Below are 12,079 nucleotides of genomic sequence, written 5' to 3' on the forward strand. Positions count from 1 at the left end.
AAGCCTTGGCAAAGGCCAGGTTGGGATGCAGCTCCCGCCATTTGGCTTTTACTCCAAAAGCAACATAACATTTGCCATGAGTATAGCTGAGGGATGGATAACTGTCTTTTAATGATGGCTCACCCTTCTCAGCATAACGATGCTGAAATGAACTCCAGTCTTTTCCTGCTTTCACTTCACTGTTTTGCCTTGAGCTCACTACTTCACCTCTTTTCACCTTGCCTATAAAAGAAATCATAAAGATCCAAAATGCACATATATGCAAGTAACCACAAAACCAGACTTTTCAAGACACTTAAAAAAAAAAAAAACAGCTAAAGGCACTTGACACTTTCTTTTTAATACTCAGGCCTCCTAGCTCTCAAGGAGCAGCACTTGGTGCAGGAAGCCTACAGCCTGCACAGCCAAAACCCATCAGAACCCAAAGTGAAGAGCATTAAAATGGAGTTTGCTGGTGTGACACTTGGCACTGGCTTCAGCTCCATTTCATGCCTCATTCTCTCTTTGGACAGTACAGAGAGCATTGCAGAGAGCTATTGGGGCATGAGTTATTGCATACATGCAGCAACTCATATAAGTGATCATTACTAGAAATGCAGAGTCAAATACGCAAAAGTTTGGAAATACCAGGAATTAAGGCTGCCTTTACCTCCCTAATTAGGCCCCTGGTGAGCATGCATCAACTCCCAGCATTAATCACCTCCCTACAACACTCCAGCCTCCGTTGCTATTGCAGCATTTTTTTAAATTACAAAATATTTATTTTCCTGTTAACCTTTTGAAAAGCACACATCCCCTTCCCACACAGCAATACCTGCATGTGCCTCTTTCACTACAGAAAAAGGCCTGTGAGATACCAATGTGCTTTTTTGGGCAGGAGCCAGCTGATGAATCAAAACAGCCACTAAATGCCATCAGCACAACTGGCACCTGGAAGAGTATTTTGTCTGGCAGGAGGGCTGTTGCATTTATTTGTTCCAAAGCTGTCTCCAGATAAAGGATGTTTAATTTTGTAAGCAGCACAGAGCAGAGTCTCCCCGTATTTCCTAGCTGTGCCCTCTGCCCCCAGACCATGCAATGCAGCTCAGCACAGCTGCCCAAGTACCCACAGAACCCAGCACCCAACACCCATGAAGTTGCTGTTAGGGTGACCTGTGGCTCTGCCAGTGTTTTTTGGACTGGAGAAACACTAGCAGATCCCAGAAATCCCAATAAGGGCCCATTAAATAGAAGCAAACTTCCCAGTGTCCTGGTTTTGCTTGCTGGCTATGGCTTACCCTGCTTAAGCCAAAGGGAGAAAAAAAAGCTGGCAAGATGCAACTATCGTGACTTTGTTTCTTGAGGGGCTGTCAGCAGTGGGAATTTGCCTTTGGGGAGATTTGCAATGAGGTTTATTTGTTTATTAGCTTGAGGGATGAAAGGCAGAGCTGTTCTTGCAAGGACAGTCGAACTCTTCTGTGCAAATCCAGCCACAGAGCAAAAGCAGGTTATGCTAAACTGTGTGCCTGATTTTGGCTATATAAGCCTGGCAGGGAGTATTGTCTTGCGGTTAGACTGAGAGATCCGTGTCCTTTCATCAACTCTATTCACAACGATTAATTGTAGGAGACCTATAAACCAGGCATCTTCTCTCTGCTTTAGTTTAAAGCAGTATAATTTTTTTTCTCCTTATGCATCAAAAGGTAGAATTAACTGATGGCTGCAATGTGCTCTAAGAGCCACAAAGAAATGTAGCTCCAAGTAATGCAATAATTAAAATGGCCAGCTAGCAAGCTTTATAACTGGATCGAACATGGCCAAGAGGTGACCTGCCACATGGGGAGCTCAGGTCCTGCAGTCCCTGAGTAGTAAGCAGAAGCTGCCCATGCTGGGGATAAGATGGAGACAGAGGGATGGGGGACAGCAGGAGGGTCAGCTCTCCCCAGAGGGGCACCTGGGCACCATCAGTGATGCCAAACTGCACCAGAGGGAGAAAACAGAAGTATTTCTGCAGAAAGAAGATGCCACATCAATGCTAATGAATCATTTCTAACTATAAATCCAGGCTCTGTGATGATTTTTATTCCCCCTCCTTAATAACAGTATATAGTGCTAACCATATGCATTGGGTTATTGCCTCTGAAATGAAGCTTAACCTAGTAACACTGTCAAAAGTGGAAACACTGTTTAGTCATTAATGGAATTCTAATAGCAAAGTCATTAATTGAAAGCCAATAACGCTTTTCCATCCCAGTGACTTACTGCAATTGTTTGTGCTGAAGAGGCCCAGACTTGCATCTGCATCTCCTTCCCACATTCGGCAGTGACTGGGACCTGTACCTTTTATCTTTTCATATGCCTTTGGATCAGGGGATGTTCTGCTTGTTATTCACTCTTAGGAAATTTAACAAGTCTACACAGGCTCTTTAAAGCTAATGTTGCATGAAATGCAGGGATAAACCAAAGCAGACAGCTTCATAAGTACAAACATACTATCAAACTGCTCCCATCACCCAGTCTCTTCCTAATGGTTTTATTATGTAAAATGGTTCAGTCTGAAGAAAACCCACCACTGCCAATGCAGCAGTGCCAAGCAGGTATTTAGTTCGTTATTTAGATATGAAATTTAAATGAAATCACACTGTAGCCAAACAAGCTCCTAACAAGACTTGTTACCACCTTGTTCCCAGGTTGAGGAAGCGATGAAAATTGCCATTTTTTATTACAAGAAGGATTAATTTACTCCAAGGGCTTCTCGCCGATAGGAATTAGTGCCAAGAGACCTGCCTATGGATTAACCCATGGGGGACAGCTCTCTTTATACCTGTATCACCCTCGGAGAGAGGCTATTACAGTTATTGCACATGAAAAGGCAGAGAGATGCAGCACCATTAGTCCAGGTCCAGAGAAAACATTTGTACTTTGCACTCTCCCCATTTCAAAGAAGCACATCAGAGCAGAACAACAAATTTCAATGCCATGAAAGTCTCACCCAAACTGAATAGGCGTCTTTCAAACAGCTTCAGTTTAAACTTCACCATCTTGAATTTAAATTCGGTGAAGCATCCGAAATGTGTGACAACTCTTACTGTCACTGATTATCCAAACACACTTGTTCTTTGGATTTTTTAATTTTTTTTAGAGTCGCATTGCAAACTTGCATTTCATGTTTGTTAGTAATGCTGGCTGCTTGTGGCTGACACTCCTGCCTGCTGTTAGCTGTTGTCGTGTGCCTGTGTTACAGAAAGGGGGACCCCGGGGTGGTGCAAACCACCAAGGTTTATCCAGCCTCATCTGGGGTGGCAGAAATCTTGTTATGATCCCAATCCCTCCCAAAAGAGGGTCCTCTTTTTTTTTTTTAAACTTTCTATGTGTAAAGAAAAATTACCCACATTCATCACAGGCTGAAACTCAACTCTGGACCTTCTTTGCTCCTATTCTGAGCATTCCTGCTCTGCTGGGTGATGCTTGCTGGCTTGAGTCTTGCAATTTTTTTTAATAAAACAGAGCAGAAGAGTACACATCCATCCCCTCAGACGAAGGGGACAGACTTGATTAATTTTAGTGAAGCATTATAATGTCAAGGGTATATTACTGTTAATACATCTACATATTGAAGAGATGTCCAGCATTTTCCAGAGGACCCAGAGCATCACACATTCAGCATTAAAAAGCCAAGGTGGTGCTGTCACAGCCCTTGTCCTTTAATCTTTGATGTCACTGGGTAATTTCAGCTAAATTTGACAGAGGGGTAAAGGTCTCCAAACTATTAACATCGTATAGCTTGCTTCAGAAAAGGAGAGATCTGGGCACTAAAATAACAGATTCAATTTTACCACTTTAAAAATGTAGGCATTTACAATCCTTTCCATATGGAAAAGTCATCTTGGTCCATAGGTTTGTTTCATATAGCATAATATGTTGGATAAATCCACTAACATACCTCATAGATCTATAAATTTAATTGCCAAATGCATTGCAAAACAGGCCTGCTTGCCCAATATTTAAAGTTTGTTGTATAACACAGTATGCCCCAAATCTGCTTAAAAGACTGTGAAACTTTTAAAGTATGCCCACATAACATCAACTGCCTTAGCACCCTGGGAAGCAGCTCAATAAACTCCCTTGAAGACTAAACTGATGTCTTGAAGTATCAGGGGAATTTCCTTGCAGCTTTGCGCCCAGACTTGTTTTGGCTGAGAAAGTGTCAAAGATTGTCATGTCCTTGTCTTTATAGATTAGATGCTTTTGATTGCCTCTGCTTTCATAAACTGTTTCTTGAGCTGCCAGCAGAGATAGATCTTCTCAGAGACCCAGGGGATTACAATTAAATTAGAAGAGGTCGTTGTTGTCATCTTAAAGCCTAGAGCCTTTCCGACCCCTGGCTCCTGCCAGAGCCCCCCGAGCCCCCCGTGACCCTGTAACTCACACTCCGAGCAGAGGAGCTGCTGCAAGTCAGCTCCTTCCCATCCTTCTTCACCCTTTTTGGCTGAAAATACTAAAGAAATGAATCCTCTCCATGCCATAAAAGCATACTGCAGTGGAATTTTTCTACTGGATCAGAGCAGCGGTCCTTCCAGGCCAGCACCATTTCCAGCAGTAAGAAGGAGGCGGTGTCTAAGGAGGACATCATCCTAAATCATCACCAACACCGCTTTTGCACAGGACAAGCCTGGAGAGAAAGGGAGGGCTGCTCTGCTTTAGCTCTTGCACACTTTGTGCCCATTGAGATGGTAAATGTCAGAGCAGCAGCTCTGCACTGATGCTGAACAGCCAACAAATTAACTCCAATTAAGTCAGACAGCGAATCAAAGGAGGAGCAGATCCTCCCCTCCACTCTCCTGTACCTCAGGGAATGGACTAGGCGACCAGGCTTTTGAAAATTAAGCAGCTCTCAGGGGGTGGGATGGCTCCTGTGGCACAGAGCATCGTCTGCTGGGCAACAGGGTGGCTATCCGCATGGCTGGGGTAGCAGGAGCACTAGAGGAAAGAGCTCTGTGTTTCCTAAACCAAATCCTGAAGATGCTGGGCTGCTTACAGGCAGGATCAACGCCCCCATCCACGTGAGAGGGCTGTTGCTCATAGTAACATCTCACTCATCACGGAGTCCCAGTTGCCAGCAGACATCCTTACGTGGAGGTTTATCTACACCTCCCCACCCCAGAGCCAGCTGCACATCCGTGTTAGGGGAAGCTCTTCTCTCTGTGCTTTTAGTTCTATTTGGATACATAATATTTTCCTAAATCTCACCTTGTTACCGACACACAAAAAAACAACCTTCCCTCCTCCCCCTTTTCTCTGTGAATTTAACATCCAAGTGCTGTTATTAAGGCTCCATTACTTTTACAAAATGCGTGACAGATCATCTCGTGGTACTCTGTGAAGTACTATAAATAATTAAACTTCAACTAGACTTGTCAAAATAAATGAGCAGAGTAGATCCTGCTCTGTGGTGCCTTTGATTTTGTTTGTATGTGTTGCTCCTTTTATTTTGTTATCTGCTAAATTGCAAAAATGCAGTGATCAGAGCAAGGAGGCCCTGCCATCAACCTTGTTATCGTACCACAGGGATTAACTGCCCCCCATCCTGCCTGGCCAGGAGATTTGGTGTCTTCTGCAATGCCCAGTCTTGGAGGGAGTTTGGTGGCCAGGTACCTCTTCCCAACAGTATCACATCAGGGATGTGCAGAGCTGCTTCTGGAAGGTACATGGCTCCTCCCCAGCCACTTTTGAATTATTCATTGGGAGTTAATACATTTGACAAATCCAGTCTTCTCTGCATGAATTATCCACAAAGCAGTGGAGAATATGCTTTTCCCCAAAATTTATTTTTTCATTTACAAATTGACCAGCAACTAAAATTAGTGCAGCAAGGCTGTGCAAGGACTTCATCCCAAGCCTGCACCAGGACCACACTCTGTGCATTGGCTATGAGTTCAGACCTGCATTCCTCAGCCTGGCTGGGCGATGCACACTTGTGGGATATCAAACAGGGAGGACAAAGGGGGTGATACCAGAGCTACACCCCCAAAACACCTTCTGGGTGCAGAATTAAAGGGGGGAGACAGATCACTCTTGCTTAGGGCTGTGGTTTCCCCTATGCCTGGCTCTGCATCAGCCTGCGTTGGTGCACATTCAGATGCCCCATGAATGTGAGTCTCCCACCTGCTTTCAGAGCAAAGCTGTGCCCATGTGCAAACAGAATATCTCAGTTTCTGCTCCAACACGCTGCCGTAGAAGTTAGCAGCCCAAACCTGCCCCTGCAGCATGTCCTTTTCTCCCTACCATCCTCAGTCCCATCAGCAGACTGTGTGCATGGGGACACCCTAAACCACCACACTCAGGTACCTCTGTAGCCCATAGGACATCTCAGCCAAGCTAGGCAAATTGTACAACTTTCTCCAATCCATTAATCATCCCCAAACATACCTGTATAACCCAGCATTAAGTTCAAAGCCACTACAGTTCCCCAACTGCCTCCTTATTGGGATTAACTTGAACAGCTCTATGCCACCTCCACCCATCTCATTCTGACTCCTGTTCCCTTGCTCTGAAGTTCTTGGTCGCACAAAATGGTCCCAACAACCCCTTGGATCTCTCTTAGTTGAAGAAAACTGCTGTAAAGGAACAAATTTCAGGCAGGGAATGAACTAGAGTTTCCAGAAAAGGGTTTTTATCTGCTTAATGGCAGAAATAGGCTTTTAACATCCAGCAAGAGAGCAAAGGATTCTTGCTGCTAACAAAGCTATTATAAAGAAATCTGCTTTGCCAAGACATGAGCAAGAGGTCTGAGTTTTCCTTTCCAATACATTGTACTGCAGCAAGCCATTCAATTCATTCAATATGGTAGTGCAATTCCTCAGACTCCCTGGAGGTTGTTTTTTCTCCTCCTAGAAGACAGTGCTATTCAACCACTTTCTGTTCATGCACAATTCACAACCCGATGCACCATTGCCCTCCGCTGTCGTCATCTGTACTGGGGAACGTGAATGCCTGTTCTCATAAGACCTTACATCCATTTCACACTGGCACTAATGCTAATACACAGTGCGGGATAACGCGACGCAGGTTTTACTTTCCCAAGGTGGGAGGTGTTGGTGCAAAAGCTGCTAACCCCCCAAAGTAGCATGCGTGCATTCCCCACGCTGTGTTCAGGGAGGAGAAAGCTCTGCTGAAAAGATCAGCCTTTGTCTGTCCATGAAGCACATGAATGGAAATCCCTGTATGCAAAACCTCCTCTCTGCCCCCAAATCTGCATCTGGTCCAGTGGATTGAGTATCCTGATAAAGGACCTTCATCCATGGGTCTGCTGATCCTTCCTACTCTGCAAAGTGGCAGATAGCTCTTGTTTAGGGCTGCCAGTTGTAATACCTGCTGCTGCTATTGCTGACTAATAAAACCAACACGGAGCTGACTACAAGGAATGTCCTTCGGGAAGGAAAGCAGCCTGCGGGTCATTGACCAGCAGAGGGCATTTAAAAGAGCATCCAACTGGAAACGGTAATGACACTGGCTCCTGTGCACTGTCCTAAAGGACAGAGAAAAAGGGGGATTTCTTAGATGGGACACAGGAGCTGCAGAATTTGCAATAGCAACATCCCATGGACGGGGCTGGAGCTGGGAGGAGTCTTGGAGACATCGGAGGGGCCTCAGGAAGTTCAAGGCACTGCTGGTGGGTCACCTCTGACCAGCATCGACAGAGCTGACAGGAGTGACAACACCTCTCGTTCCTGCCCCTCTCCTCTCTGGAGAGCTTTTCCTCACCTGAGCGGTTTAAAATAGTCCCCTCCTTTTACAGGGCTCAGGTATTCAGAGAGGGACTAAAAGGAAGATCCTAAACCTTCATAAAAATAGGATTTTAAAGGAGAATGACTAGAAAGCCTTCACCTGAAGAGGTAATGAGCTAATGCGAAGAAGCTAAATCCACAGAAGGGAAGGGTGAAGAGCAAGGATGTAGCCCGTGAGAGCTGACCAAGAAGGGATTCAAAGTGATTCATCATGTTTAGGCAGCCTGAAACACTTCAGTAAGAGACTGAACTGTCAGAGATGCTGAAATTCCAGCAGCTCTTGTCCATCTCACACTCTAGCCCTTGCTCATGTCTGATTTGGAGGTGAAACAGTGGCTCCATACCAGACATAAAGAAATCTGCCCGAAACAAGTGAATTTTCCCAGCAATGGGAAATGCAGAGGCGCTGAGAGCAGTGCCCCACCTCCTGCTCCAAGTGGAAGATGAACTCCGCTTGGGAGATGAACTGTGCTCTGAACGTGAGGCAGCGAGGCAGGTTGTTACACGTTATTAGCATTAATTATCCCACCTCCCTTGTGCAGGCACCTCCACCAGTAATCATCACACATCAGCCAAAGGGCCACCCTTGCTTTTCTCTACCTCTAATTCCATAATTGGAGGGGAGGAAAGAAGGAAGAAAAATCAGTGCTGAAGTGTAAATCGCTACGCTAATCTTCCGAGCACTAATTGTATGTTTATTTTGAAAGGAGGGGAGGATGGTGGGCAGCCGTGGATAATTACTCTCTATCAGTTCATCAGTGGAAGCAGCTCCTGGGAGGTTACCAGGCAGATTTGGCTGAGCCCCCGCTGCCTTTTGCAAGCAGGGTTAGTGCTCGCAGGTCGGGTTATTCACCCCATGTACACTCAGCCTCTACTCTCCGATCGGCTCAAGCACATGGCCATGGGCATAAGGGTCTGCTTGTGCAAGGAGCAGGTCAGGGACTGCAGAACTGCCCTGTGCTAGGAGAGCCCAGGCTGCCCGCCTTGGCCAGCCCTGGACAAAGTCAGTCCCATACACCAAGGAGAGTGAGAGAAAAGCAGAGCAAAGCACAGAGAAAAGCCCCTTTGTGCCAGTGCACTGGAGGAAAGGTTTGAATACACCAGCTGTCCTAAAAGCTCCTTTTAGGATCCATCTCACTTAGCTGCCAGTTGTTTTTCAGTGCATTCACATTGCTCTCCTTCAAGCATCTCCCAGCTATTCCTGAGAGGGACAAAGCTGGAGACCTTCCTTGCCAGGGGCGATTGCGGTCGCTGGAGTCAGACCAGCAACACCACATACAGCATCAGTAAGTCTGAGCATCCCCCAATACAGAACACCAGACCCGGAAGGGGCAACGGGAAGCTGGGGAAGGGCAGCAGCCAGGATTTGCCCCCTGTAACTTGTTTCAGTTCAGACAGACAAATATTGCCAAGACCTTTACATCCTTGAGTAACTTCCCTGTGATTTACTATAGTATTTATTACCTGTCCTCCTCCCTTTGCCTGCCTAGCAGCTAGACTGTCTGTGCTACGATCCCGGCAGCCAGGAGGGCACAGAAAATTTAGCATTTCCCCTAAGCAGCTCCACCTCTGCTCTCAAGCAAGCAGCCCAAAGGCCCAAACGCCCCCCCCCAGCACAGAAACCCTCCCAGCTGCCTGGCAGAAGGCTTATCTTCTCCAGGGGGGACCATGGCACTGGCCAGGGGTAGGTCCCAGGGGATCGCCAGGGTCCACCTCCAGGCAGGAGGTTCACTTCTTGTTATCACCAAGGGAAGGCAGTGAGGGTTATGGGGAACACCTTCCCCCCATCCTGTGCTTCTGCCCTTGCTTTTGGACTGTGCAAGAAGTGAATAAGGATCTGCTCTGTTTTTCCTTCCTCTCCATTTTCCTCTGTGGTTGCAGCAATGCTTGCTGAGCCTACAAATATTTTTAAGTTTCAACATTCTTGCTTGCTAGAGGCTTGTTTGTGCAGTTTGTTATACCTCAGATTCAGATATCCAGGTTTCTCTATGCCTATTTTATTCATGGTAATTTAATGCTATCAGCAACACATTCAGATTTTTACCTTAAATCTCATATTCCCAACCAAAAGTCTGCAGGGGGAAGCACACACTTGACATGCTCTAAGCAAACAATATTCACACTTTGCAGTTACCCACCTAGAGGAATATGATCTCCTGAAGTACCCTGGTGAGATAAAGTAACCATTTTTCTGTACACTGGTGACCTGAACTCATATTTATTCAGCTTAAATGTGGTACCAAGGTCTACAGAGTGACTTTCATGCTAAAAATAATGGCAGTTTTCCAAATGCATTACAGAATTTCTTAAAAGATGGAAATCCAGGGAGGATTCCCAAAACCAGAATATAAGGCTAAAGAAATGAAAGAATAATTTAGAGTCTTAGAAATTGGATCATTTATTTTTTTTAATATTGCAAAATTCATAAAATCAATGATTCATGGAAATATTTGCCCAGCCATCAAGTCAGCTTTGTAACAGGGTAAATAATTGAGATGCATTTATTACATTATTTATTTGAAAATTCACAACATAAATAATTCAAAATCAGCTAATTATCTGAAAACTAAAGGCTAAAAGGAGGCAACACAGTCCATTAGCTACGGCCACCTGATGGAATTTAATTCCCCTTTACCAGGAGCAGGAGGCTGGTTCTGGAAAGCAGCAGGGACACAGGTGTGCTGGTGAGCCAGCTCCAGGGCAGCCCTGCAGCCAGGGCACGACGTGTCTCTTGCTGATGCCTAAAATGTTGGTGCTGGTCCTCAGCTGCCGGCCGCAGGGCGTGAGCCAGCCGTAGGGTCCCCTCCCCATCCCCAGGGTTTTCTGGGACCCAGCACCGCAGATGCTGAAGTGGTTGCAGGACAAGCCCTGCCGCCTGGGCTGGGTGATTTAATGCCTCCACGGATCACTTTGACTTCTGCCTTTCTCCATGTCTGGTGCAGCCGCTACACATGGTCCAGGTCTTCTGCATCACAGCATCTTTCTGGAGCAACTTTGGGTCATGGGATGCCTGGAGACACTTTTTCCCTTGGTCTGAGGACTCCAAGCCTGTGGGAAATAAAGGCCTCAGCCCCACTTTTCCTGCAAAAACAGGTATTGTGGGCTCCTCAAGTGGTTGCTGGGACAGGAAAGCAGGTGAGAAAGGGCTTAACTGCAATTAGCAGGAGAGGATGTGACGGACCGGAGTCTGCTGTCCTCTCCCAGGGTCAGCTCTGGCATGTATCCACTGCAAACAGTGCTCCAGGCAGGGACTCCTGGCTTGGGTCTCTGTCCTGGACCATTTATGTGTTTCCAGCCATCGTGCCTCCCTCCCACCTCCAGGTCGCAGAGAAGCAGCCCCTCTTCCACAGGGACTCTGCCCCCCCGGTAGCTCACAACCATTTGCAGCTTCATCAAAATAAAACACTCACAAACACATGCATTTTTCTTTATCAGAAAAAAAAAGTTAAGTATGGGTATTTTCCACTTACTTCTGACAAGACTTTTGCCGTCATTAGCTGAATGCATGTTGCAAAATGCATTTATCACTGTCTGGAAATGTTGACTATGTAAAAATATATTATAAACACAAGATTTTTTTTTTCTGCCTCTTCTGATGCTAATTTTTGAAATGCACAAGATTCATTATTAAAAGTACAGCCTCATCCCTTCCTCCCTTCCATCTCTCCCCTTTTCTAACCTACAAAAAAGTCAGCAATCCGATAGATACATGGCTGCTGCTTTCAAACCGTGAACTTCATCAGGAATCCTGGAATAGGCAGCTTCCTCCTATCAGATATGCTTTGCAGCTTAGGAAGAGGTTAACGTCTGGGGTACAGATGCAAACAAGAATTATAATACAAGATTATACCTCTGTTTTATAAAATACCACACAAGCAAATGAAGACTTATGCACCTACTTTATATAAAGCATGAATTTCTTATTATGCAGTGCTGTTGTTATAATTGTAGCATCAACAGCAATTATTCTTAATACATGTTTCTTGGCATGCAATGGTGACTAGAGATCTCATCTTAGAGGAAGCCCATGCTGTGCCGCCGTGAAACCCTGGGGCTGGGCTGCTGGGGCTGGGACTGTCACCTCTGGGAAATGTCTTGCACCAGGGGTCCCAGGCAGTGGTGGGACCAAATGAAATACGAACTGGACAGACACAGTGCAGGAGGAGGAGAAGGCACAGAAGAGAGTGCTCAGGCATGTGTCGAAGGTTGGAAGAGAGATTAAAAGTGGATGCCCATGCTTTACCCACTCAGCTGCATTTCCCCCATGAGCACCTTGCCCCCAGCTGCCCGCTTGGTTCAGGGCTGTGTGGCTC

This window comes from Buteo buteo, chromosome 16 (assembly GCF_964188355.1).
Source record: "Buteo buteo chromosome 16, bButBut1.hap1.1, whole genome shotgun sequence".
Lineage (NCBI taxonomy): Eukaryota > Metazoa > Chordata > Aves > Accipitriformes > Accipitridae > Buteo > Buteo buteo.